The 23,457-nt window shown below is 39.0% G+C and overlaps 1 protein-coding gene and 1 pseudogene across 11 annotated transcripts in view; both read right to left on the bottom strand.

Annotated features, from left to right (window-relative positions):
• The window catches only part of BBX (BBX high mobility group box domain containing), a 290,697-nt gene that overhangs the window by 233,084 nt on the left and 34,156 nt on the right, over positions 1 to 23,457 (bottom strand). The gene's annotated exons all lie outside the window — the stretch shown is intronic.
• LOC136380260 (5S ribosomal RNA) lies at positions 21,991 to 22,098 on the bottom strand (annotated as a pseudogene).

The raw sequence follows: 23,457 nt of genomic DNA, 5'->3' as shown, positions 1-23,457 counted from the left end.
AGTATCTGTGGTCAGAAACTTGGGGTGTCAAAACATAACTGGACATTTAGATAACAGCAACTACTCTAGCACCTCACGAACCCAGAAAGTCCACTTGAGTTGGTTTACACTGCCCTCTACAGCCTTGAGTCATTCCTTCCGAAAAATAAATCTGTATGTTTATAATGTGAAAGGACAGCACACAGACAAGAGGTCAAGAGATATTCTTTGACATGTGGTTTCATCTTAAGTCACATTAATAATGATGTCTTGAAAACTAGATTTTTCAAGAAATATTGCTACATACCTTTTACCTATTTTTATTCATTAAGCTCCAAATGAAGAATTTCCTTTATTTCAGTTCAACAAATAATTATTGAGTAATTATTATACAGATACTGTGCTAGGTGTTAGAAATACCAAAATATATACGGCATGATCCTTTATCCTTCATCATTTCCAAAGGGCAGCCTAAACTTTAACAGATAACTTAAAATACACATGTATTTAAACAGGGCATGGCCTCTAAAATCTACTAAAAACAGTTAAAACTGTAACTATGTTTAATCTAAATTTTATTTTTAAAGCCTACTTAATTTTTCATAAATATTTTATCATTTGTACCTCAAGAAATTTTGAGTTTATACAGATTCTCAATGGTTTTACTAAATAATCAAGAATACTTTTCATCTCCATTCAACATAACTTATTTATTTTTGCTGTTATTTAGATTTATGTACATAATTTGAAATACTTAAAGAAAGTTGTACTAAAGTAGGTTAATTATTATGAATATGATCTTATTCCAATAACAAAGGCGTGAGATTGAGTATAATATTTTCATTGTTTTCTCTGAGTTATTGCTATTTATACTTAATGGGATAACATTAAAAATTAGTAGAAGATGCAAATTTACTTAAAATGTCTAAGTAAGCCAGAAACATATTGATACACTGGTAGTAAATTAAAGGCACTTATGTCTTTGAGGTCAAAATAAATAGGGTTGCTTATTTAACAATACCCCTTAATGAAATCTGTTTGGTGTTGTTTTATATTCTTTACATAGCAGCGGCAAATCAGTATCTTTCCTGAAAAAAAATAGCTTTCCTAGTCATACTTCAATAACTATAGTAATCTTTCATTTGAAAGGTTGATGATTTAAAATGTTACTGTTTTAAATCAGCCTATTTACACATTTGTATATTAAACATTGAAATGATTATACCATATTGATGTTAACCTAACCTTTTTAAAAAAGAATTTGAAAACATACTAATGATCAGAAGTTAGAGAACAAAGGATGTATGCAACACATTGAGTTTACCTGTAATTATAAAATATTTTGATATAAAGACACACTAACATGCAATTACTTTCAGTACATGACTATCTCCAATACATTTCAATACATTTCAGGCATTTTTGGCTTCTCTGAAGAATCACAATCCTGGTAAAATAGACCTTTAATAGGCACTAATCATCTCAAGACAATGTATTAAATGAGTTTTAATTTTTTGCAATTATTTTTTTAAAATAAGTGATTGTCACAAATTCTTTCACTAGAAATTTTGAGAACGAAAGGACCTTCTGAATATGCAATTCCAAAAAGTTCAGGATGCACAGAGTTTCAGAAGTAGCCAGCAGCACACAACGGTTCTGTTCACAGTCACTATACCATCTTAAATACCTTAAAGAAATAGTGCACTTGCCTGTCCTGTGGTGGCGCAGTGAATAAAGTGTCAACCTGGAGCACTGAGGTTGCTGGTTCAAAACCCTGGCCTTGCCTGGTCAAGGCACATATGGGAGTTGATGCTTCCTGCTCCTCCCCACTTCTCTTTCTCTTCCTCTCCCTCTCTCCCTCTCTCCTCTCTAAAATAAATAAGTACAATCTTGAAAAGTAAGTAAATAAGTAGTGTACTTGCTTGGGTGATTGCACGTACACTACTTGCTACCTTATTCTAGTATGACACAATTTCCTGTAACTTTTATTTACCTTTTCATAGTGCCTTGATAAATGATTTCTTTACAAAATAAATACGTTATATTTTTAGAAAGAGTAAATGTCCGACACAGTCAATGGCAAGAAGAAAGAATCTGAACCAATGATATCAAGCTCGACTAGTGAATCCCAACAAGTGGATCAAATGTTGTGTCTGAGTGCACACACACGTGCACATGTGTGCACAGAAGGACCAAACACTAAGCAGAAAAACAAGGACAAAAGAGAATTCACGGCACAAAAACACAGTCAAGGGTAGGCCAAACATACCTACCTCTCTTGAAACTACTGTTTACTTCCTACATTTGGGAAGCCGGTAGGAGAGCCGGTGGTCAAGATTGGTTTCTGCTGTGAATTTCAACAACTAGGACAACATGATGAGTTGCTTCCAGGGGAATAAGATACCCAAAACTATCAAGAATATTTTTTAGGGTTGCCGTCAAGGAATTGTTGAATTAAATGACATAACATTTTGTGAGTAAAATAACGTAGCACAGTTCCTGTCATATTGTGTCTAATAAGTTAGCTAATATTATTAGGATTATGAAATTTCATCTGCACACTGTGTATAGTAGAGTGGCATTTTTATCACAATTGTGCTAGAAAGGGCTTAAACACAGGCATCAAGTAACAGCCATGAACAGTTAAGTCGGAGTGAGACAAGATCTGAACAGAGATCTGTGTGATTGTTGGAATCAGTACGCTTGTAGCAGACATGTATTTTACACATATTTCAAAAGCATCTGGATGTCTACTCAAAGAGCCCTGAATCCTGGAAATGAAACTCTGGAAAGCTTAGAAATTTAAAAAAAAAAAGTTTTTATTGAACTAAAAGACAGCAGAGGAACTCTACTAAAAGAATATTACTGAAGAATGAATTAGTCAACTCAAACCTGAGCCAAAGATTTCTGCAGAAAGAAAAATCAATCATGAAATAAAGGGTAAAAAAAGAAAGTTATGAGACACAGAGACAGTGAGAACAGATCTATCTTCCATCTATCTATCAGCAACTCAAAGAGGTGAGAAGAGAGAGAGTCGGTAAGAGGTAATATCTGAAAACAGTATTTGGGAATTTGACATAATTGAACATGATTAATAAAGCCTCACATTAAAAAGGAGCTGCTGAGTGTCAGTTGGGATAAATTAAAAACAAAACATTTGGACATATCAAAGGGAGTTAAAAAATTTTTTTTAATTTATTGGGGTGACATTGGTTACTAAAATTATATAGGTTTCAAGTGCTCAATACTAACATACATCATCGGTATACTGTATTGTGTGTTCACCACCCAAAGCCAAGTCTCCTGTCACCATATACCCCCCTTTACCCTCATTTATCTTCCCCTCACCCACCTTTCTGCCCGGTAATCACCATACTATTATCTATGTCTGTGAGTTTGCTTGCTTGTTTGTTTTGGCTTAATCTCTTCACCAATTTCACCCACCCCTCCCTCTGACAGCTGTCAGTCTATTCTCTGCATATGAGTCTGTTTGTATTTTGTTTGTTTGTTTGTTTTGTTCATTAGATTCCGCATGTAAGTAAAATCATATGGTTACCTGGAGAAACTTTGAGTAACAAGGATAAACCAAAAATGTTCAAAATTATCAAGAAAAAAGAGAATATCCATAAAAGAGATAGTTCCACTTTGAACAATAATGCAAGGGATTATTTCTGTTTTTATCAACCTAAGAGACTCCGGAGACAAAGTGCAGAAAAAAACAGAGCAAGTTCAAGTTCTTTTTTTTTCTTTTTTCTTTTTTGTATTTTTCCTAAGCTGAAAACGGGGAGGCAGTCAGACAGACTCCCACATGCGCTCGACCGGGATCCACCCGGCACACCCACCAGGGGGCGATGTTCTGCCCATTTGGGGCGTCGGTCTGTTGCGACCAGAGCCAGTCTAGCGCCTGAGGCAGAGGCCACAGAGCCATCCCCAGCGCCCGGGCCATCTTTGCTCCAATGGAGCCTTGGCTGCGGGAGGGGAAGAGAGAGACAGAGAGGAAGGAGAGGGGGAGGGGTGGAGAAGCAGATGGGCGCTTCTCCTGTGTGCCCTGGCCGGGAATCAAACCTGGGACTTCCACACGCCAGGCTGACGCTCTACCACTGAGCCAACCAGCCAGGGCCAAGTTCAAGTTCTTGTTTAGAAGAAAGGAGCTAGAAGTTGTTAGAAAAACATATTTAAATATTTATGTTAAAAATGTTTTGTTGGGGTGAGGAAATTGGATGAAACTGGTCAAAAAAGTGTAAACTTTCAGTTATAAAATAAATAAGCGAGAATGGAACATATAACAGTGCTTTTCTTTTTTTTTCTTGACAGAGACAGAAAGTCAGAGAGAACGACAGATAGGGACAGACAGGAAGGGAGAGAGATGAGAAGCATCAATTCTTCATTGCAGCACCTCAGTTCATTGATTGCTTTCTTATATGTGCCTTGATGGGGGGGTCACTACAGCAAAGCAAGTGATTTGACCTGTTGCTCAAGTCAGTGATCTTGGGTTCAAGCCAGCGACCTGAAGGCTCAAGCTAGTGAGCATGGGGTCATGTCTATGATCCCACGCTCAAGCCAGCGACCCCATGCTCAAGCTGATGAGCCCGTGCTCAATCTGCGACCTTGGGATTTCAAACCTGGGTCCTCTGCGTTGTATCCACTGCTACACTACCTGGTCAGGCAACAGTGTTTTTCAAACTATTGGCCTGCAGACAGGTCCGCCAGAAATTTCCTGCCAGTCTATGAAATAATCACCCTGATGTTGTATGAAGATAATATACCCAATTATCTTAGTCAAATTTGCTTATGTTTAGGATGATTTCTACCTTAGTGGTCCCCAAAATGATTTTATTTTCCCAATGTAAAAAGGTTGAAAACCACTAACACGTAGCATAACTCTATTTAATACTGCTGTGAAACGTATTTGAAACTGTTGAATAAATATATACTAATATGAGATGATGTTAGCTAACTTAGTAATCATTTAACAAAATATGTAATTCAAGTCATTATGCCATATACCTTAAACTTAGCCAGTCCTGTGCATCAATTATATCTCAATAAAACCAAGAGAAAATAGTAAATAAATCAAAAATAGGAAAAGAATATATGCTGTTCAAACCAGCAGAGCAAATAAAAAATAAAACAAAGAAAATTTGATCATTCCAACAGAAGTCTGGAAAGGTAAAATAAAGAGATAGTAATAAAACAATTTTAAAAATGATCAGATTTAAGTCACAATAAATATAAACTCACCTATTCAGAGATATGTTCAGGCTAAATTAAAAAAAAAAAAAAAAAAAGCCCTGGCCTGTTGGCTCATGGCTACAGCATCAGCCCAGGGTGTGGATGTCCTGGGTTCGATTCTGGTCAGGGCACACAAGAGAAGTGACCATCTGCTTCTCTCCTTTCCTTCTTCCCCTCCCGCAGCCAGTGACTCAATTGGCTCTGGACTCCACATAAAAAGAAGTCGCTTTCTTTTCAAAGATGTGAAATATTCAGAGATTGATTACATAGCAAACTAAGGAAATATTTATATTAATACATTCCTAAATATTGCTGTCTTATAGGGCACATTCAATAACCTAAATCCAGTAACATAAAAAAAATCAGTAATAAAATGATAGCCAAAAATGTTTAAATGAAAAATGTAAACCATATTGCTAAGTTGCTGGTTGAAGAGTAAGTCAAAGTGCAATTTTTAAATATTTCAAATCGGCAATGACCATTCCATAGAACACCTGTGAGATGTCATCCAAGTGATTGATAGACCACAGGAAAGAGCACAACAGATGACAATTTAAAAAAAAAATAACATTTTGAAAATAAATGAATTATTTCAAAACAAGCACTAGGAAATAAAGAAGAATTAGGATAAAACAGTTAATAAACACATGAGAAAAACTAAAGACAGCGGAAAAAATTACGCACTAGAAGAGAATACTAAGAACAACTTCATATCAACAGCTTTAAAGTCTACGTGAAATGCAGTTTCCTAACAAAAAACAAATTATCAAAACTTACCAAAGAACAAGTAGAAAACCTAACAATACAACAACCAAAGTAAAAAAATAAAAGCAGCAGCCGAAGATCTACACCCTCAAAAAAGGCACTAACCTGAGGCAGCTTTATAAACATTCTAGTAAACATTCTGAATAACTTTCACCTGGAGCAAACTGTGCCACTGGAGAGAAAGGTATCTGGACCTACGCAAGCCAAGGCTAACACAACCCCATACTAGAGTCTAGTAAAAACAGCCAAGAAAAGAAATATTGTCCAAGAACACTTCAACACAGATATAAAATCCTTAAGTAAAATTTAAAAAGATAATAAAAGAGCATGAAAAAGTAACAGCACATTAAGTTTATATCAGAAATGTAAGGATGACTGACATCAGAAAATTTTTCAGTGCAATTCACTACATTAACATGGTAAACGCAGAAAAATGACATGGATCAAGTCAACAAACTACTACAGCTTACCACACATTCACGGTAAAATTTCCTAGCTAAGGATAGGAGAGAATTTCCTTAATCTAATAAAGAATATCTAGGAGAAGCTTATAGAAAACATCATTTCTAGTAGTGAAATAAGTATTAGATGTATTAAAATATGTACAAAAATTATATACTATCACTTGGAATAATCAACATTGATCCAGAAGGACCAGCCGATGCATTAGCCAAAAGCAGAAAGGACAGAAGAAAAATTGAAAACGCAAAAGATCAGATAAGGTGATACAACTGTTATTAGTTACATAGGATTTGATTTTCTGGAAGAAAATGCCCAAGAGGATCAACTGACAAACCAGTAAAACTAGTAAGAGAGGTATTATAAAGCTATATCATTCTAACTTATTTCTACAGAAACAGAGAAAAGGACATCATTAGAACATGATATGTAAGTTCAAATACAGCTGTGCATGATAAAATCATTTCAGATTAGCTCAAGTACGAAAGGCTTTCCTTTTGCGGGGGGAAGTGGAGAGCTGGGAGGGGGTAAGAAAGATTTGTCTCTGTCTCACTCAGGGTAAACTGCTGGAAGACTCTTTCTAAGGCTTCCACATGGGAACCCAACAGATGTACACATATATTATATAAGAGAATATACAAGGGAGTATACCAGTGACTGTGGGGTAGAAAAGACCTTTAACGAAGTACAGGTACAGGGGAAAAAAAAAAACAAGATTGATAAAGTTGACTACATAAAAATTGACAACGTCAACGTTCCCATGAGAAATGACACTGAAAACAAAGTTAGAAGAAAAACAAACTGAGAAAGATTTACCATGTATTAATATACATTAGATAAAGGAATAATATAGAGGCTATATATATATATATATAAAGCTAACTTAAAAACAACAGCAAGAAAAGAAAGGGAAGCCTGGTAACAAGCAGGCAAATGAGACAGTCAGCCCTCTGTCTCCTCAGGTCCCACAGTCAGTCAGCCCACCGCAGGTCACAAATACTCAGGAAAACAAACGTTGCGTTTCTGCTGACATGTAGGTAGGCTTAGGATGACTGCGTCTATACTGAACACGTACCGACTTTCTTGTTTTTTCTTGTTATTATCCACAAACAATATTGTGTAAGAACTATTTACATAGCATCTACATTGTATTAAGTATTATGATTAACCTAGAGATGATTTAAAGTTATACAAGAGGATGTGAACAGGTTATATGCAAATACTATGCCATTTTATACAATGGACTTGAGCATCCATGGGGGTTCTGGAATCAATCCCACACTGACTCCAAGAGAGAACTGTACAAGCAGGTAACTAACTAACTAAATAAATAAATAAATAAATAAAAACGGCTAAACAACAGAGAAAGTATGCTCTACTTTATAGAAAATTCAAATTAAAACCAGATACCATTTTCATACATCAGACTGGAAAAAATTTTAAGTTGGGTATCAAGTCTGGTAAAGGTGTAGAAAAATAATGACCATGCTCTGCTTTTTTCAATGAAATACATATATTTGTATGTATGTAAGTAAATGCACTGAAAGGGTTCTTGGGTTCTAAAGAATACACACCTACCTGACTGACACAGTATCTATCTAGCTTGGGGAGGTTGTGCAGTGGATGGCAAAACATTACCATTGGGGAATAGAATCAAAAGGAAGTTTGAATCTTTTCTTCATTCAGAACTCATCCACAAACATTTATTTAGCACCAGGCTCTATCACAGCACTGGATACATGGAACCAACAAAACAGACATAGAGTCCCGTTTCCCTAAAGCTTCCTTCTCTAGAAAGAAAGAGACCAGCTCTAAACATCGAAGCCAGTAAATAATTAAAATACTTTTTATTTTAAATTAACTTCAGAAATTAGTAAATACTAGGACAAATAAACCAGAATTATATTTATTCCAGAATGTGTTGATTTTTGACAAAGGAAAATGTATGTGCATGTTACTGAAAATAGATACATTAATTTTCAATATTTTTTAAAAAGATTTCACTGTTTATTGATTTTAGAGAGAGGAGAGAGAGAGAGAGAAAGGCGGGGGGAGAGGAGTGGGAAGCGTCAACTCGTAGTTGCTTCTCATACACGCTTTGACTGGGCAAGCCCCGAGTTTTGATTTGGCGACCTCACCATTTCAGGTGGATGCTTTATCCACTGCGCGCCCATAGGTCAGGCTAATTTTCAATACTTAATAAAAGATTATTTTCAATATAATAGTTTACATTTAGGAATTTATGCATATACTGATAATGTTTAACCTTCTGGAATGCCTGGACAAATATTCCTAAAAGACTAAATCCAGCAATGACTTTTTTATCTACATGAGATGTTTGATACACAGGGGTTTAATAAATGGAATGCAGACTTGTGGCAAGATATCTGTACATCCATTATGGCACCAAGGGGAGGGGAGTGACTTGTGTCTATTCTTCAGAGATGAAGCTAAGAGCCACACTGGGCTTCACAGAAGTAGTGGGCAAGTGACACAAGTCTTAAGAAAAAGGCAGGGAAGGGTCCCCTGAGGCCACACTCCAGCCCTAACTGGGCAAAGAAGACTGTTTGAAGATGCCCCTCCATTAAAACCCTCCCACCTCCCACCTACTTCCCCACCAGCATACACTACACCAGGGGTCCCCAAACTTTTTACACAGGGGGCCAGTTCACTGTCCCTCAGACTGTTGGAGGGCCGGACTATAAAAAACAACTATGAACAAATCCCTGTGCACACTACACATATCTTATTTTAAAGTAAAAAAAAACAAAACGGGAACAAATACAATATTTAAAATAAAGAACAAGTAAATTTAAATCAACAAACTGACCAGTATTTCAATGGGAACTATGCTCCTCTCACTGACCACCAATGAAAGAGGTACCCCTTCCGGAAGTGCGGTGGGGGCCGGATAAATGGCCTCAGGGGGCCGCATGCAGCCCACAGGCCATAGTTTGGGGACCCCTGCACTACACACTGCTGCCCCCAGCTCCTTCTACACAGCAGGAAGGGCTGCGCAGAGCCCGAGGCCGTGGGGCTGACAGGCTTCTACACCACAGACCCTGCTTTACCTTGGACACTAACTTCCAGGCTTTCAGGTCAAAAACAAATGTCAGTTTGTCTGCTTCCTAAATAGTTACACACAATACAACACGTAAAAATATCCCCCATATTTAAAAACAAAAAAAATAAGGTCTCTGGCTACTATAGTCTTGTGGTTCATTTGGTTAAAGAAAAAATAACTTCAAATATTGGAATTTTGTAAGTTTTATTCTGTGATATTTTGTAAAAGGCAGAAGCATGTTCAATTAACTAATTCATTTCTATTCAGGTTACCTACAGCTCTTTCAGCAGAAATACCTATAAATGTGAAAAGCATGCTTGCTGATTTGGAACTTCTCTCTACTCTCATTCTACAATTTAGAATGTAGAAACACAAGACTTTCCAAGTCTGGCTAAACAAGAAGCAGTTTCCAAAATTAAAGAAAAAACCAAAAACTCCTCCACTTTTTAATTTATCATTAGTAGCTCCTAAAAATGTACTCACATATATATTTTACATATTATTTAATTTGTTAAAAATTCTATTCCAGTCAGTTAACTTGTCAAGAGTAAATGAATTATATAAAATATAATATTCAAAGATTATTTTTAATTAATTACATAGGACTACAAACATTTTTAAAAATAGCCCATCAAATAAAGCCTGCCTCTGTCTAAAAGCAATGACAACCTCTAAAGAACTCATGTCCACATCTCCCTACTATAAAACACATGTTCAAGGCATGAACATTTGAGTAAAGTGAAACTTCCCTTACAACAAGTGTGTTTATTTGAACACACAATTTCAGAACCAAATCAACAAGTGTTTTACGGGTTCACACTCATAAGGGATCGCATGTGTGTTTATTTTAATGTAATCTCAATGAAATAAACACAGCTGCGTTTAGTTCGATGTGTGAGAATCCAGATCTACACATGTTTGTGTAAGAATGAATCACGAAATCATGACTTAGTGCGTGGAAATGTGACTAGGAAATAGCACACAGCACAATCACTTCCTTCAAACACATGACTGAAAATTAAACCTGTAGCTAAAAGTATTTCAGGAAAAGGTACAAGTCAGTATTATCCAGAAACACTGAAGAATATCAATATACAATCTCAAGTATTACAGTATTTCTTTTATATCTCATTTTTTTAAAAAAAAGAAAACTGAAAAGATAGCAAACATGCATGAACCTACAACCGAAATTTAACATTTTGAACTGTATGGGTCCACTTATAGGTGAATGTTTTTGAAATAAATACCGTAAATGTATTTCCTCTTCCTCATGATTTTCTTAATAACATTTTCTTTTCTCTAGCTTACTTTATTGCGAAAATACAGTATGTGATACATGTAACATATAAAACATGAGTTAATAGACTATTATCAATAAGGTTTTGAATCAACAATAGGTTAAAATGGTTAAGGTTTTTTATTTATTTTTCTGAAGTGAGAAGTGAGGAGGCAGAGAGACAGACTCCCGCATGCGCCCAATCGAGATCCACCTGGCAAGCCCACCAGGGGGCGATGCTCTGTCCATCTGGGGCGTTGCTCTGTTAGGACAGAAGTCATTCTAGTGCCTGAGGCAGAGGCCATGAAGCCATCCTCAGCACCAGTACAACTTACTCCAATGGAGTCTTGGCTGCAGGAGGGGAAGAGAGAGACAGAGAGAAAGGAGAAGGGGAAGGGTGGAGAAGCAGATGGGCGCTTCTCCTGTGTGCCCTGGCCAGGAATCTAACCCAGGACTTCCACACACCAGGTTGACGCTCTACCACTGAGCCAACCAGCCAGGGCCAAGTGGCTAAGTTTTTGAGAGTCAAAAGTTATATGCATATTTTCAACTGCATGAAGTGGAGAGAACCCTTAACTCCAGCATCATTCAAGACTTAATTGTATATACTTCAGATATTTTTAAAAAATGAATGGCCCTGGACCAGTGGCTCAGTAGATACAGTCATCCCAGTGCACTAAGGTCACAGGTTCATCCCCAGTCAGAGCTCATATGAGAAGCAACTAATGAATGCACAACTAAATGGAACAACAAGTTGGTGCTTCTCTCTCTCTCTCTCTCTCTCTCTCTCCTCTCACCCCTTTCTCACTTCCAACATCTCTCCCACTATCCCTTTCTCTCTCATTCCCTCTTCCCCCTCTTTCTCAAATCAATGGAAAATTTAAAAAAACTAAAATTAAAATTAAAGAATTAACAAAGCAATAAATAAAACTGACATTCTCCCATTTTTCTCTCCCTAGTCCTATTCAACATTCAACTTCATCCCTTCCTCCTCAGAAGTGGACACTGTCATGAATTGTATACCGTTGTTTTGGCTGTTTTCTAAAACATATGGAAGATACAAAGTAACAATTATTCTGTGATTTGGTTTTTGTTCAATAATTTTATTTTTGAGATTGGTCCACACTAATTTACTTCATCTATTTTAACTGCTTCACGTTTCTTCCATCGTGCTAAATACACCGTATCTATTTCCTTACTGGTGGCCAATGATGCATTTCCAGTTCTCTATTACAAGTCAACTCTGCCATGAATGTCCTTGTACCTGTGCCCTTGTGCTGTTGTTTGGCAGTTTCTCTAGGGTATAACTAGACATCAAATTGTTGTATTTCTTTTGCTAGGTATTGACAAATTGCTCCACTTTAACTGGTTGTATCAAACTGTATTTTGATTTGAAATGGGTTTTACATAACCAGGATAATCTATCCTAAACATAGTGTTCAAGGAATCGGTTTCTAAAATGGTAAAATTTCATTTATTCCACATTTTACAACACCTATATACAAACTATTCCCTTTCATAGTTCTTGATTCACTTAGGTTAGTACAGTGGTTCTCAACCAGAGGTGGTTTTTGCCTACTCAGGGACATTCAGGCTGTCATGACTCAGGGAGTGATACCACCACCTAGTGGTTGGAGGACAGGGATGTCTCACTTTCCCACTTACTTTTTGAAGAACAGAATGTCCACCATAAATTCACTTTCACTCCTCGGCCAAGTATAAATTCCAGAAACTTCTGGCCTATGAAATCATTCTTCAAATAATAATAATCAATGACATCAAATGGAAGTGTTTTCTGATATGACAGTTGGACTCAGAAGAAAGAAAATGAGCTATAGCACATAATGACATCCTATAGCTCCATTATACAGAGTATTTATAACATTATTTTCTAAAGCAACTGATTATACATATCTTAAATGAAACAACTGAAAATATAACTAAATCTGAGATTCACGGTTTATCACAATAAAATTTTACTCTTAGTTTAAATTACTCTTAATTCTAAATTAATTAGTTATTAACTCTAAATTCTTGACTTTACTTAGTATCTTAGCTAATATTTTTTGCCTGTTATTTATATATCCAAGCTATAGCAAGAGCAAGAGAGAAAGACTCTTAAGCCAAACTATTTAGTTACCTTTGGGGGAAAAAAAGACAAGAAATTTAAAAAAGAAAAGTCAAGACACTACCTAGAAATTGCTAAAAAGACACGTTTGCTTAAAATAATTTTTAAGGATTTTTTTTCATTTTTCCATTGTAATCCCTACCCTGAGTTAGAAAACAGTAAGAGGTTTAACTTTCTCTTGGTTAAATATACAAAATGTAACTTCATTATTCATTTGGAGGCCATGGGAGTCAATGTATTTAAAAAACTGAACAAGAAGAGACCAAGAATTTTAATCCTGACACTAACCCTTTCTCATTATTGCCATCCTTGACAATTTTATTATCAGACCTGTGACTTTCAATAACTGCCTGTACAATGAAGTCTTACCCATCCCTGAATTTTAGGTCAGCATTTCCTACTGCTTACTTGACATCCCCACATGGATGCCTCATAGCAAATCCCACACTCCTGAATCTGCTCCTGGGTCTGAACTGCACTTTCTCTGCACACTCTCCAACACCTTCCAGCGCGGAAGCTCCATCCTGTGTACAAGGACTAGCATCCTCTCAGGCTGGCAGCTTCTTCAATGGCTTGTTATTCTTTATTCCCTCAACTTCCTGTATGGCAACTTCTATATCTTCTCTCTCTCTCTCTCTCTCTTAATTCAGTGAGAGGAGGGGAGGCAGAGAGACAGACTTCCATAAAGCACCCCGACCGGGATGCACCCAGCAAGCCCACTAGGAAGCAATGCTCTGTCCATCTGGGGCGTTGCTCCGTTGCTTAGCAACCAAGCTCTTCTTAGCCCATTAGGTGGAGGCCATGGAGCCATCCTCGGCACCTGGGGCCAACTTGCTCCAAATCGAGCCATGGCTACAGGAAGAGAAGCAAGAGGGGAAGAGGTGGAGAAGCAGATGGGTGCTTCTCCTGTGTGCCCTGGCTGGGAATCAAACCCGAGACCATCCATACACTGGGCCTATGCTCTACCACTGAGCCAAATGGCCAGGGCCTATAATATCTTTCCTAAATTGCTTTATTTCCCAGTTTAACTGCCACAGCCAAGAGCAGGTCCTAATTTATCGTGTACACCAGCAATTTTCAACTGGTATACCGTGGCACACTGGGGTGTCACAAAAAATTTTAAAGCATGCAGTACCTGTTTATTTAGTCAGGGACAGTGATCTGTTTATTTAGACTGTTAAATAAAAAATGCCAATAGTCAACACAACAATAGCCATCTGATGTGAATGAATCAAAATTAAACCTATTTTTTGTCAGATCGGCAAAAAATATATACTTTTGGTGTGCTGCAGAATTTTACTAATTAGTTTACGTGTGCCATGAGATGAAAAAAGTTGAAAATAGCTGGTGTATACTACTGCTTACAGATTAGTCTCCCTTCTGCTGATCCCGTTTCTCCTCCCAAAACTCATCCTACATATCTACTGTCATATTAATCTAAAGCAGGGGTCGAGAACCTTTTTGGCTGAGAGAGCCATGAACGCCACATATTTTAAAATGTAATTCCATGGGAGCCATAGAACGACCGAGTATGTTATGCATTATCCAATAAAAATTTGGTGTTGTCCCGGAGGACAGCTGTGATTGGCTCCAGCCACCAGCAACCATGAACATGAGTGGTAGGAAATGAATGGATTGTAATAAATGAAAATGTTTTATATTTTTAATGTTATTATTTTATTTATTAAAGATTTGTCTGTGAGCCAGATGCAGCCATCAAAAGAGCCACATCTGGCTCGTGAGCCATAGGTTCCCCACCCCTGATCTAAAGTAAAGTTCTGACTAAATCCCTTTCCAGTTTAAAAATCTTATCTTGCCTGGCATCTAAGGATAGCCATGACCTGGCCTCAAACCATGTTGAATGACTTTTCTCCCAGAACTCCTTAATAAACCAAATCTCAGGCAAACAGAACACCTAGCTTTTTACACAGAAATCCATGCTTGCATGCCATTGTGCCTTTTCCCTGCCAGTCTTTCTACCTTGAAAAGCCTCTCACATAAACTTTTACATGCCCAGATCTTATCCTGCTTCAAGGCAAAACCTCAGTCAGAAGCAGCTCTCTCCTCTAAATTGTCTCTTGTTCATTTACGTCCTCACAGTTATTGCCATTGTTGTTTTGACCCCAGGAGACTGTACAGCTAATGGTTAGGAAGATGGACCCTGGACCCAGACTGCCTAAGTTCAAATCCCACGACTAGCTGCGGGGCTTTGAGCTAGTTAACTTCTGTGTATGTCAGTGTAGTGCAGGAGTCCCCAAACTACGGCCCGTCGGCCACGTGCGGCCCCCTGAGGCCATTTATCCGGCCCCCACCGCACTTCTGGAAGGATACCTCTTTCATTGGTGGTCAGTGAGAGGAGCCTAGTTCCCATTGAAATACTGGTCAGTTTGTTGATTTAAATTTACTTGTTCTTTATTTTAAATATTGTATTTGTTCCCGTTTTGTTTTTTTACTTTAAAATAAGATATGTGCAGTGTGCATAGGGATTTCTTCAGTTTTTTTTTATAGTCTGGCCCTCCAATGATCTGAGGGACAGTGAACTGGCCCCCTGTGTAAAAAGTTTGGGGACCCCTGGTGTAGTGGATGCTGGGATGCCCCACCATCAGGCCAGGATACCCACTGCCCAGCTGCTGGGAGTGCTGGATGCAAACAGCTCACAGGCGCACAGGAGCTACCTTTTCCAGGGATCCTCAGAGATTACACCTCTCTCGTTTTCCGTCCCCCGGGGCGGTCCCCTCCTGCCCTGCTCCCCCAGCCAACGCCTAACTGATCAAAGTATTGAGGTGGCCCTCTTCTCAGTGGAACTTGTTGGTGCCATTCATGTTCCTAAACTCCTCTAAGGATCCTGCTAGGCTAGATTTTTACCAAAACCCTCACCTTTACCTGGCTTCTTCCTCTATCCAAGTGGTTCTCAAATTTTAGTATCACACAGAATCACCCGGAAGACCAGTTGAACCACAGGCCGCCACCCAGCTCACCTGAGTGAGATGAGAGAACACGTATTTCTTCCCGGTGATGCAGACACTGCTGGTCCAGGGACCGCTGCTGCCCCCTCCTGCTTCGCTTCCTCGCCCACGTTCCCCCAGTGTCCCCCCTCAATAAACCACTTGCACAAGAATCTGCATCTCTGGCCCTGCTTCTAGGAAACCTGACAGCCTCTTAACGTATAAAGCAGGCATATTATTAACTCAAATGATTATTATGAATATAAAATCAGACAATACAGGCAGCAAGCTTAGAAGAGTACCTAGCATATAAAAAGCTTTTAATAAGTATTAATTACCATCATCAGCTCCCCTGATATTACTAAACATTCATGAGCAAAGGGTCTATCCTTAGCCAACTCTGTATCTTCCATATTACCTAACACCAATATCTACATCCGAAATCAACCTAGTGAGCTGACTGTATTGTACATTGCACTAAATACAATAACTAAAATTTGATTTCTACTGAAAGGCAACTTTAATATCTGCTCTCTGAAATAACCTGGAGAAAAAGATAACCTAGAAGTCCAACACTAACAGCTGCAGGCGATGTTCACAAAAAAATTCAACAGATAGGAAGAAACAGCTGGGAGTGCATCCTGACTGGGACTCTAGAGAAGGACTGCTACACAGCAAACTGTCCAGTGTTACCCTGACAAGGATGGTAAGTGATAGATCACATCCATGGGAATGAAGTCTTACTATAAAATAGAGCACCAGTAAAAACAATAAATAGGGATGAATCTTTAATTTCCTGATCACAGATTTATTACTTGACTTGATAAACAATCTATTTTCAACTAGAGAAGTAGACATTTTTTGGTGTTTAGATGAACAGTAGATTAACCAACTTCTCTAGCTCATGTTAGGTTTTAGCTAAGGAAAGGCCATTATGATGTCTAGTTATTTTGTACAGCTATCCTGATGAAGTCCATGCTTCTCAAAATGGAATGGTTATGCCTTGTGCACCGCCACCATCTCTAGGGAATACAGAGTGGTATGACAAACCATTAAATTTTAAAAGTAAATTTTCGAATAATGATGAAATATAATTTCAAATACTACTTCTATGTTAAAACCTATATGTATATTCTGATGAAAATACTTTCAAGCCTGACCTGTGGTGGCGCAGGGGATAAAGCGTCGATCTGGAACGCTGAGGTTGCCAGTCTGAAACCCTGGGCTTGCCTGGTCAAGGCACATATGGGAGTTGATGCTTCCTGCTCCTCCTCCATCTCTCTCTCCTCTCTAAAATGAATCAAGTCTTTAAAAAATGTTAGAAAGAAAATACTTTCAAATACTACTTCTATGTTAAAACATGCAGGTATATTCTTTACATATTTTATTGGCTGATTTTAGAGAGAAAGAGAGGAAAGGAGAAAGAAAAAGAAGCACTGATTTGTTGTGTCACTTATTTATGCATTCATTATTTGATTGTTGTATGTGCCCTGACTGGGGACAGAACCTGCAACCTTGATGTATCAGAAAAATGCTCTAACCAACTGAGCTACCTGACCAGTCAGTGTAGGTATATTCTTGATAGATGTGTGTATGCTTTTGTAAACACTATACTTAAGATCTATGCATTTCACCAGATGTCAATTTTACCTTAAATTCTTTTTAAAAATATACATGATGGACTAGAATATTCAAATGGAATTTTTAAGATAAAACATTCTAGAAACTTTAATAAATATTAGCTCTGGTAGCACAATTTGGCCTATGACCCCTGACTTCATAAGAATATAAGTTTACTTTCTTGTCGCATTCCAAAACATTAATTAAAAATTTGAGAAGTAGAGCACTAATAAAACCAAAGACCCATCTTGCTTCTGGCTTCTAGGTTTATTTAAGAGAGTTCCAGAATCGAGCCAAATGCTTGGCTCCTTAAAGTTTTTTAACATCTTTGTTTAATACTTTATATAAATTGAGCCCTTTCTATCCATTTAAATGGGTGACCTGGTAGACTTACCACTTAAGACTGATCCATGTCATAAAACATATTTCCTAAAACCTCTTCAAAGGAAATAACAGAAGATCACCACAACCACAGTAGCCCCAGTGAGACAGTCCCACCAGTTCTGTTAATTGAAGAAATAGCTGCAGAAAGTTACCAGATACCTGTAGGCTGTTGAACACCCAGCATTTACATGGAATACTCCTCTACTGGGAGAAGGGCTTTGAAAATTTGCTCAACAAAAGTCTGGCTCAAGGCCAGCATCTAAAATAGCATCTAATTAAAAAAATAAAATAAATATATAAAACACATCAAAATTATGAATCTAATATGAGCCATTCTATATATAATAATAAGTATATATAACCTTTTCAACAAACATCTACTGAATCATAGTTGAATAGGCAGTGGTTTCTATTAACCAATATTTTTCTAAAATGGACATCAAAGTCATAATATCTAGCAGAAACTTGGCAGGATAGCGACAAATAGGAATACCGGAGCATGTGAACAACAGAGCTGAGCAGACCCTGAGCCACACAGGCCAGCACTTGATCTAACAGGAGAGACAGGGCTTGTTGTGGAAGAGCGAGGCTTCCTCCCCTGACATTCTTCTCACGAGACTACAGATAAGCTCCAAAACCTCCTACTTGCTACAATCCCCCATTACTTTTTAAACATAAATGTAAGTAAGTTATATTTTTTTCAGAATGTCTATTTTCAGTTTTATCTTCAAAGGACAACAGTTTATATCATTTTTGTCCTATTATTTAAGATGGTCATGCTTGGGGGTAGGGGGGAGTATTTACCCAGAAATTTTAGGCCTATAAGAAATTATTACTCATTCAAATTCAGGAGAAATTGTGTGAATAATTCTTTGTCTTTATCCGTGAATTCACAGCCTTAATCAGAGATGCTCTCAGTAGTCAAAAAGAAAGTCTCCTTCCATGACAGCTCTCCACTCCAGCGGTGTTTCAGAAGCCCTTACTTAGGGTTTCTTTAACCTTCTTCCTAACCTAGAGATGCAGATTGTATTTCCAGAAGATGAACATCATGTTCTTATACTTGAGTGGGACAGTATTTTTGTGTACTTTCTGCCTTTTTTTTTTTTTACAGAGATAGTCAGAGAGAGGGTCAGATAAGGACAGACAGGAAGGGAGAGAGATGAGAAGCATGAATTCTTTGTTGCAGCACTTTAGTGCCTCGACCAGGGGGGCTACAGCAGAACAAGTGACCCCTTGCTCAAGCCAGAGATCTTGGGTTCAAACAAGCAACCTTGCGTTTCAAGCCAGAGACCTTTGAGCTCAAGCTAGCAACCACAGGGTCATGTCTATGACCCCACGCTCAAGCCAGCGACCTCACACTCAAGCTAGTGAGCCCACGCTCAAGCTGGTGACCTTGGGGTTTTGAACCTGGGTCCTCACATTCCAGTCCTATGTACTATCCACTGTGCCACTGCTTGTTCAGGCTGTACTTTCTGTTTGTTTGTTTGTTTGTTTGTTTGAACTTTTTTTTTTTTTTACAGAGACAGAGAGAGAGAGTCAGAGAGAGGGATAGATAAGGACAGACAGACAGGAACAGAGAGAGATGAGAAGCATCAATCATCAGTTTTTCGTTGCGACACCTTAGTTGTTCATTGATTGCTTTCTCATATGTGCCTTGACCACAGGCCTTCAGCAGACCGAGTAACCCCTTGCTCAAGCCAGCGACTTTGGGTCCAAGCTGGTGAGCTTTGCTCAAACCAGATGAGCCTGCACTCAAGCTGTTGACCTCGGGGTCTCAAACCTGGGTCCTCCGCTTCCCAGTCTGACACTCTATCCACTGCGCCACCACCTGGTCAGGCTGTACTTTCTGCTTTTTGAGGAATAGTTTTCTGTTGGACTTTTTTTTATGATTCTAGCTGTGATGTGACCAGAGCAGTCAACATCTTCTTGAAAAAGTTAACAAGCACTCCTCAAGATATCTCCTCGGTTTTTATTGAAAAACTCAATTTGCGTAGATTATTTTAATGTTTGAACACCACTTTTTCTTTGCTAAAGTGCCCTTGGAAATCTATAAATTCCTTTCTGAGTTGGGTACATCTAAAACCTTAAACCAAGAGGCAAACACAAGAAAAATATACCCAGTATACCAGCATACCCTTGAACAACAGATTTGAACTATGCAGGACCAATTTATACGCAGATGTTTTTCAATAAATTTACAGTCAGCCCTCCATATTCCCAGATTTTGCACCTGTGAATTCAGCCAATTGGGGTCTGAAAGCAGTACTTCTGATCCATGGTAGGGAGTGTGCAAATGTGAAGGGCTTGACTCCATGCACTGTCATGCCACTTCTTATAAGGGATTTGAACCACAGTGGGTTTTTTTTTTTTTTTGTATTTTTCCGAAGTTGGAAACGGGGAGGCAGTCAGACAGACTCCCGCATGTGCCCGACCAGGATCCACCCGGCATGCCCCACCAGGGGGCGATGCTCTGCCCACCAGGGGGCGGTGCTCTGCCCACCAGGGAGCGGTGCTCTGCCCGTCTTGGGGTGTCGCTCTGCAGCAATCAGAGCCATTCTAGCACCTGAAGCAGAGGCCACAGAGCCATCCTCTGCGCCCGGGCAAACTTTGCTCCAATGGAGCCTCGGCTGCGGGAGGGGAAGAGAGAGACAGAGAGGAAGGAGAGGGGGAGGGGTGGAGAAGCAGATGGGCGCTTCTCCTGTGTGCCTTGGCCGGGAATCGAACCCGGGACTCCTGCACGCCAGGCCGACGCTCTACCACTGAGCCAACCAGCCAGGGCTGAACCACAGTGGATTTTGATAGCCATGGCAGTCCAGGAACAATTCTCTCTGGAACAGTTCTCATCCTGGCTATTGTTTTCTCATCTTCTCCTAGCTTCTAAAATGCACCTCTCCTGTTTACGCCCGAGTCTCTCCTCCCTCATCCTGTCCTCACAGACACAACCTTCATCTACCTAATCTGTCCTTTAGCCCATGCGATAAGAAGCACAGGCCTGTGTTATTTCATTTCCGTGTGGGCTATAAAACAGAAAGTAACAAGTGAACAAACAAAACGGACATCAGAAGGGTGGTTATCAGAAGGGAAGGGGGTGGGAGAGAATGAGAAGAGTAAAGGGGGTCACATGATTATGATGGAAAGAAACTAAACTTTGGGTGCTGGGCACACAATGCAATATACAGACGATGTGTTACAGAACTGTACACTTGACACCTATATAATGCTATTAACCATGTCACCCCAATAAATATAACAAAAATAAAAATACACAGGCTTAGACCTTAGCCATAATTATTTGGGAGCATGGGGAAAAGTAGAAAATTGGGCTTAGACTATAGAGTCAAAATGACCAGAATTCAAATCCTGAAACACAGAAATAACCATATGGTCTTCATAGGTAACATGGGGAATGATAAAATCTACCTCACAGGATATTTACTTGTAAATATTAAATAAGGTAATTTAAAATACCTATCACAACATACCCGGTAATTAATGCTCGATACACAGTAGCCTTTATTATTATAAATACTGAAGAATTTATAAATCTATCAGTAGAACACAGTGAGGATTTTGACCCTATATTTTAACGGGATGTCTCAATACCAAATAAGCCAAACTTTTCACTACTGACTAGACTGTTAAAACTCGACAGATTTAGCAGATCCTTACCAACATGAGGTCGCTTTGTCACTCCAAAATAAAATTTTTGAAATAAAGAGTTTCGTCCCTATTAAGTCGAAGTACAGTACTTCAAGGCTGGGTAAAATGAGGTCTTTGCTACCTCAGCAAAAATGACTAAAAATGGCTTTTATCTATAAATCGCTAAATCATGGGAGCTGCAATGTTCTTAGAGGTTGCAGATCTCCCTGCTCTTGTCACAGCTGTTGCGACTCTCAGAAATGTCCCTGGTTCTTCACATCCACACAAGGGAAATGTGAAGAAACCCAGACGAGAATTCGCCATCTTCCATCAAGAGAAAGAGCCTGCAGCTGCGGGAGGAGAAGCTGGGGTGAGTCTTACTATCTTTTAATTTTTTTCTAGTGCATTTATTTTTTATTTTTTTACTTTTAACAATAATTTAGAGGACACTCACTGCACACTTTTCCAGCTGTAACTGGAGTAATACCTATTCGCACTGAGTCCATAACGCCTGTTTTCTCCCATCCAAGTACTAACCAGGCCTGACCCTGCTTAGCTTCCGAGATCAGACGAGATCGGGCGCGTTCAGGGTGGTATGGCCGTAGACCTGTTTTCTCTACTGCTACGGAAGCTGACATTGGAGGTAACTATTTTTGTTAACTATATATTCCCGAGGCTTAATACCGCACTTGTCACACAAATGGCAGGACCTCAATAAATGCTCGTTGAGTGAATGTAATGGTTTCTGTGACTGTCCACTCAAGAGTTTACTGAATAAAGCAAGTTGTTTCAGCTGCTTCTCTAACATCAGCAGAGGACGAGACCAAGGCCCAGAGCTATTCCTTAACACACTAATGTCTCTCACAGTTGAAACATACCCTGCAATTATTTATTCGGGGCATCGTCCATGGGCCTCACACTCTGCTCACAAAAAAAGGCAATGTTTTGCAATACAAGTAAATATGTGCTTTTCAGCTTCCTACACGAAAAATGATACAGGGCAAGAACTTATGTGGAATACCGAATAATTTGAGTTTTGAAATATTACAGTTTGTGAATATTTATGGGGGTGTCTTTGCTTTGCAGCTCTAACAGGTCAGAGAGTCAAGGGCACTGCCCCGGGAAGGACCTTCCTGATCATCCCAGGCTGGCCCCTATTTCATAGATGAGAAAGCTGAAGCCTGTGGAAATCCAATGTCTGGCACAGGCTACACTCTTCAGTGGTGCAAACGCCAGGGCTAGAATCTGGTTGCACAAGTTTTCAGGACTTACACCCTCACACACAGTACATTACTGAGGTCTGTGATCTTGAAAGAAAGGACATACATATTACTTTCATATTGTCTCCTCTTTAGAGTCTTATATATTTATGCTAGACATGAAGACAAAAGATGGTAATTTTTCTAAAGAATGCTTTTCCTAACAAAAATCCATTGCTCTAAATAAAACTTAAATATCCCTGCCCTGGCCTGTTGGCTCAGTGGTAGAGCATCACCAGGCATGTGTATGTTCCAGGTTCATTTCCAGGTGAGGGCAGAGGAGAAGCGACCATCTGCTTCTGCACCTCTCCCCCTCCTCTCTCTATATTCCCCTCCTGCACCCATGGCTTCATTGGAGCAAGCTGGCCTGGGGCGCTGAGGATGGCTCCATGGCCTCCCTTAAGCGCTAAGAGCTGGGTTGCTGAGCAACGGAGCAATGACCCAGATGGACAGGGCATCACCCCCGAGTGGGCTTGCGGGACGGATCCTGGTCCGGGCGCACGCAGGAGTCTGTCTCTCTAGCTCCCCTTCTCTCACAAAACAAAACAAAACTTAAATATCATTACTATTCTAAATGTTTGTTTAAATTAAAGAAAAGAAAACTCTCCCTGAAATGTTTCTTGGAAACCACTTTATAAAACGGATGATTATAAAGAATTTTCATGTAAAAATCAACGAAGTGTTATTATTGGGCTACATTACTGATT

The sequence above is a fragment of the Saccopteryx leptura genome, chromosome 8 (genome assembly GCF_036850995.1).
Source record: "Saccopteryx leptura isolate mSacLep1 chromosome 8, mSacLep1_pri_phased_curated, whole genome shotgun sequence".
NCBI classification, from domain to species: Eukaryota; Metazoa; Chordata; class Mammalia; order Chiroptera; family Emballonuridae; genus Saccopteryx; species Saccopteryx leptura.
The sequence above is the reverse complement of the archived record's forward strand: the minus strand, read 5'-3'. Positions and strand labels throughout refer to the sequence as shown.